Below are 6,123 nucleotides of genomic sequence, written 5' to 3' on the forward strand. Positions count from 1 at the left end.
TCTTTCGGAGTTGCGAAATCTTAACTTTTTTGGTGCAAGCATTTTCTTTGAGATACTTAACCAGTTTGGTGAACTCCAGCCTAATGTGAGTTCCAAGTTATATTTCTCTCTAAATTTATGCTCACATTCACTTGTTCTCCTTTTTAAGTTTATAGACACTTCGATTTTATACAAGAATGAAGTATGGCACTGATGTTCGTCTACTGATTTCTTAAAGTGTTTTGGGATTTGCATTTGATGACATTGATGTATAGTGTTTCACATTAATGGTACCCTCTTATTTTAACTAGTCGAGTCTTAATAAATTAGTCTTTCTAGTCTTATGTTCTTCGACTCTTCTTCTTCTCATTCTTCATGTTCTTCTTTCTTTATGGAAGGCTAATCTTCTCCTTCAAGGGAGGAGATGAAGCCGATGCTAGCTTAAGGTTTAATGATTCTTCTGGTTCATGGTGTTTTTCAATCAGGTTAGTTCTTTATATTTTTAGTTATTAGTTTCATTACCCACACCAGGGGATGGATCAAAGTATAGAATATGGTTTATGTTTTGCAATATTAATATCATGCTAGTATTCTTTACTTTTCTTCTATTAGTATAGTTCTTTAGAGTTAGGGAAGTATTCTTTGTGTTGCCTTAGAAGGGGTAGCTCAGGGAGTAGCTGCCTAGGGGAAGTATTCTTTGTATTTGTCTTAAGTGGTAATTCATTGAATGGCCGCCCTATTAGGAAGTACTTCTTGATGTTGCTCTCAGTAATACATTGAATGGCTGCCCGAGCTTACATAAAAGGAAAGAAGATATTAATAGCATAAACATAGGAACAACCTTAAGTAGAATTAATTGTTAACGATGTTTTGTCCAAGAGGGCATCGACACTCGCTCAATTGCCTAATTGTAATCTACTTGTAAGAACAACCATGAAGCAGAATGTCATAAATCAAAAGTATTAGTAGATTCTAATCTCTTGAATTCTCTCTCTTATAAATTCTCAATAGTTTAGTTAATTTAGTTTAGTTTAGCATTAGAATCTAAAATCTCTACAATCATAGTTTTTAATCCTTCAAACCCCCTTTCCAATCCCGTCCTTCACATAACATACACTTAAAAGTGGAATGATACCCTACTCATTCTTTACTTATTGAGGGATAATTAAGTTTTGATACGCTTCTATTTTGTTCAACAACCATCATCCATCTACATCATCCATATACCATCTACACATAAAAAGGAGCGCGTGTCAACAACACCAAACCCACTCCCAGTAGAGTGGTCCATGATCCTAGCCACCTTGGATAAGTCGCCTCACCAACCCACCTCTAGACCCCAAGGTCCCGGCCCCTCCCACAGAATGCCCATACCCACCCCGACTCTTGTTCCTTTCTTCCCTCGTAACGATGCCACTGTTTCCCCTCTCCATTATGCACTCAGTTGACGACTCACTATCAGCTTGACCACGAGCTCACTTCTTTTGGTTCCTTCTCTTCAACCGTATTTCCCGACCTCCCCTCTCCTCTCCACAAAGTCGTTCGCCAGCCTTGCCCGTTTTTGAGCTCGACTTAGTTTGGCAAACTTCTCAATCACTCCACGCTTAGTTCGCCTGGCAATAGCGACCTCTGCAAGACAACCAGTTCACAAGTCAGTTCAACACAACACATATTTCTCAATATACAACAAAGAACACATAAACATACCAGCAAAATTACAAACCCTAGTATGGATACTAAACCCAAAAGCACAATAGTTCTTTGCCAGAATCATAGAACAATGACTTACTTCTCGAATCGAAAGCAGGATGCGAGATTCACAACCTCTTCTCCCAGGATTCGTTACTGACCCCATCCAGAACGCTAGACTTCCTAATCAAGTTCTGTAAACTAAAGTTATTTGCCCTAGACCTCTTCATAGCAAAGTGCTCCACAATATCTGCGACCTCAATGCAATACTCACCGCTCTCATTCAATAGGTCGAAAACCCTTAACAAATGCCACGTATTGCCAACAAATTGGCAGGGCGCTTTCTCACAAAAATTCAAAAAATCACAGGTTAACCTTGAGAACGGTAACCTTATCCCAGCCCTCAGCTATCCCTCACAAACGACAACACCATAATCTCTTGGAACGAACTACGTACTAAAAATGTTCTGCATAGAACTTAGGTCGTAAATAGCTAGCTTGCTCACAGTTATACCATAAGCCTTTCTCAACTCCACAAAGCTTTTCACAATGTCTTTATCTACAATCCTAGGAGGTAAACGACTAGAAGACGATGCAGCAGCAAAACTTGCACTACTAGCTATGGCAGTGACAGAATCAGACTTCACATCTCCCTCCACACTCTCAAACCTTAGCGACTCTTCTATTATCTCATCATATCAAGTATCATCCGAATCAGACATTCTTATATTTCTTTCTAGTGATTTCTCACAAAACAACACAACCTAGCTATCAAAGCAGACGAGAAGTAAAACAAAAATGGAGAAGAAGAATAAAACTAACCTGAGTACTCTAAACTTTGGCAAAGTCTGAAAAACAATAACTCTTTAGTTCTCCAGCAGCGTTTTGTGCAAACAAAAAAAACCCTTAAGTTCCCAATGTACATCATGATTACACTAAAACCCTAGACCGACACGTATCATTATGTAGCGTCTTTTCAAATTCCACAAAATGAGCTGGTTGTTATTTCTATTCACATCTATTCGCATCCTCATATGTGCTAAACACGTGTTATCGTTCTCTCTCAGCAGGTCGCTCCTCCGCACAAAGGGACCTATTGAGATGGGGCTGTGCGAGAAAGTAATATTCACATCCAATGAATATCACACACGTGTCCAGCATATACAGAACTACCAACCAACTTCGAATCCTCATCATCAGAGCTCGCTTCATAGTGACTTACCTTAGGCAAAGTGATATGTTCAATCAGAGCAATGATCAACCGATCTCAGCTGGTCGACCTGAGAGCTCGCGTCTAAGTGACTCAAGTCGATAAGACGATCTCGCCCAAAGACAACCTCCATAAAGCTCACTCATCCCATCTCATAACAGCTTGTAACGTATGTCTTTATTATAGCTTTCGAGACTGAAGCTTCAGGCGCGCATCTCATTGATTCTTCATAACTCGCCATCATGGTTCGCTAATAAGAAGGAGACCTGAACCTGACCTGACGCGGGAGAGTAGGAGGCGCGAGCATCTTGCCTATATAAGAGGATGAGGAACTACGTCTGACCTGATTCAAGTCTCCCCCCAGTAGAGAGAACTTGATACGTAGGCAGTTTGTCTACACGAACTCGGTTAAATCCAACCCATCAACCCCATCTCTCTCTCAGTTTGCCTACGCTTGTAAGGTTAATCCAAATCTAACATTTACATTGGTGCTGTATGTGGGGAGAAATTCTTGAGATAACCACAACAATTCAAACATTCCAAACACCTCAAGCCCACAAAGTATGGAAAGCCTCTAAGAACAAGTACAGAATCTGGTCAACCAGATTGGAAATGTGAACGATAGCATCATCCTACTCCGACAGAAAATGCTGCACTAATAACCTAGGTAGAGTCCCAAAACCTTAATGGAGTTACCGCTGAGGACGACATCAACGAAGTGAATCAACATATCAACAACCTCTCCCAACTGATCGATCAAAATACTGTGAAGAAAGATGCCACCCAGATCGTTCAAAAAATGCTGAAAACATATCATAAAAGCTTTTTTTATATCTCACAGTTGTATTTAACTCCACCTGGAACATCATTGTCCCATCAGAAACCTCCATTCTTGCGGTTTCCCAAGGTACTCCAGCAGTTCCAACCCTCTCTTGGTGATGAGTTATCCCATCAAATCCTTGATGAAAGCTAGGGATTGAAACAGTCCCCACTGGAACAATTGGGTTCTGGCCAAAATAAACGGTAACATTGAGGGTGTCATATGTAGTAAATTCGGGGGAAATGTTTTGGTTCAAGCTGGCGGTTGTTGAATTTAAGGTAGAAGAAAACATTGGTATTCTCCAAGTCATTAAAGGTTTTGTCGAGGGCAAGAGCTAACGTAGAAGTTTTCAATTGAGATAATAGGTGCAGCACCCACTAAGCCAATGCAGAGGAAGAAAAGGATAGGGAGTAAAGTGAAGCAGTGCAGGTGACAAGAATTTGAAGTTGCCATAAACACGAGATACTAATGGTCTCATGTTGTTCAAATCTAAACAGTATAAAAAATCTAGGATGCGAGCAATAGTGAAATCTGTTTCTGTCACAGTGGCAAAATCATAATTTTTACATTTCAAGGTGGCAATTTCTTAATTTCTCAATTTTTTTTTATTATTTTTTTGACTTTTAGAGACGGCAAAACAGTAAGTTTGCAAATTTTAGATTTGGTTGTTGTGGGCAAAATGGTAATTTTGGCATGGCAGATGTTTGAATAGCATAATATCATATCACAGTCAAATTTATAAGTTTGTCACTTTTTAAAAATAAACCATCATGTATCAGTGGACAAATTTCACATGACCTTTTGAGCCCAAATTTATAAGTTTGTCACTTTTTAAAAATAAACCATCATGTCAGTGGACCCTCACATGTTTTGAGAATACGTGTGGTTACACACGTGCATTGAGGCTAGTCTATATATGAGAAAAAAATTGCTCCTTGGGCTGTTCCCTCCTTGTGACATTGGGCAATAGAAATGTTACACGTGGCACATTTATTGTCATAAGTCATCAGTGCCCCGGCCCTGAGACAGTCCACATTTGTGGGTGACTGGGCCCCAAACTCTAGGCTGAAAATAGGCCCCCGATTCAGACGTACCCAAGATCCAATTCTCTCTATCTAAGCCTATTTAAAGCCCACATTTGGTTGAAAGTCTGGGCCCACTTTAACTTCTTATAATCTTGAGTTATTTAGAAATAAACTCCCAATTGGGGTGGTCATTTGATATAGACCCCCAATTTTTCATATATTTGTTTTGCATCCCCAATCTCATTGGTTGACTGGGTCAACTGTCAGTCAATACAAGTTGGCCATATTGGGTTTTTTGTGAATACCTAAATACACTTGGACACGTGTCAATGATATAAGATGCAATTCAAGAAAAGGTAAAAAACCGGAACAGGTGTATAATATTCCAAACAAGTAGTCAATTGGAACAACTCATTATTGAGTCAACTCACTCATTATCTTCCCCAATAGAAACCCAAAAACAGCCCATTAGTAGGGTATCTAAACACCCATAATCAGCGCTTATAGCTTCAAAATAACTGTGTAGATAAAAACTAATAACTTTTGACAATCAAATGGACATCAAAACAACACCGTTCACTATTGAATGGCCAAAAAATAGATGGAAAATAGCTTCAATAAATAGATGCTTGAGATACCATTACCATGAATGTAAAGGCTGTTTACAAGACAATTTGTAATGGAGTGTGACTCACTCACACTCTGTTTTGAATCCTGACTTGTAGTCGAGCATGTAGTTTGAAATATTTAAAGCTAGCTTGAACCCCATATCTATGGGGAAGGGCACATTATCTTTTTAACCTATCTCCAGCCATGCTTTCTTGTTGAATCGTCATACTAATTGATGGACCATGAGTTCTAGGTGTTTCTACCTTCTTGTGTTGTACCTGGGGAATAATCCAGCCAATTGGACCTGTAGACATTGTTTAGGCATCACTAGGGAAGCTAATGCATCACAAGTGCATGTTCAAGATTAAGTTGTCGATCTGTTATTGAACGACGACTCCTAATGAGGTTTGTTTAGCAATCAAATCGACATCAAAAGTTTCAAAACAACACCAATCACTATCGAATCGGCCAAAAAATAGAAAAAATATATGGAAAACGTTGTTCATAATGAATTTTCAAGACATAATTTTGCTGAAAATTCTTAATTCTTTGAATCAGTATTGTAATATAGCAATATTAAGATTATGTTTAGAAATTCGGCTTAATTGATGATTGGTTCAAGATATAAACAGCTGGTGGGGTATTTTCCATATTAAAACATCATAAGGGTATTTTGGTCACCAAATAAAAAATTCATAAGTGACCTAGTCGACCGGTTACATTGGGGGTGCAAAACAAATGTCCGAAAAATTGGGGGTCTATATCAAACGACCACGCCAATTGGGGTCTAT

This window comes from Coptis chinensis, chromosome 3 (genome assembly GCF_015680905.1).
Source record: "Coptis chinensis isolate HL-2020 chromosome 3, ASM1568090v1, whole genome shotgun sequence".
Classification (NCBI taxonomy): domain Eukaryota; kingdom Viridiplantae; phylum Streptophyta; class Magnoliopsida; order Ranunculales; family Ranunculaceae; genus Coptis; species Coptis chinensis.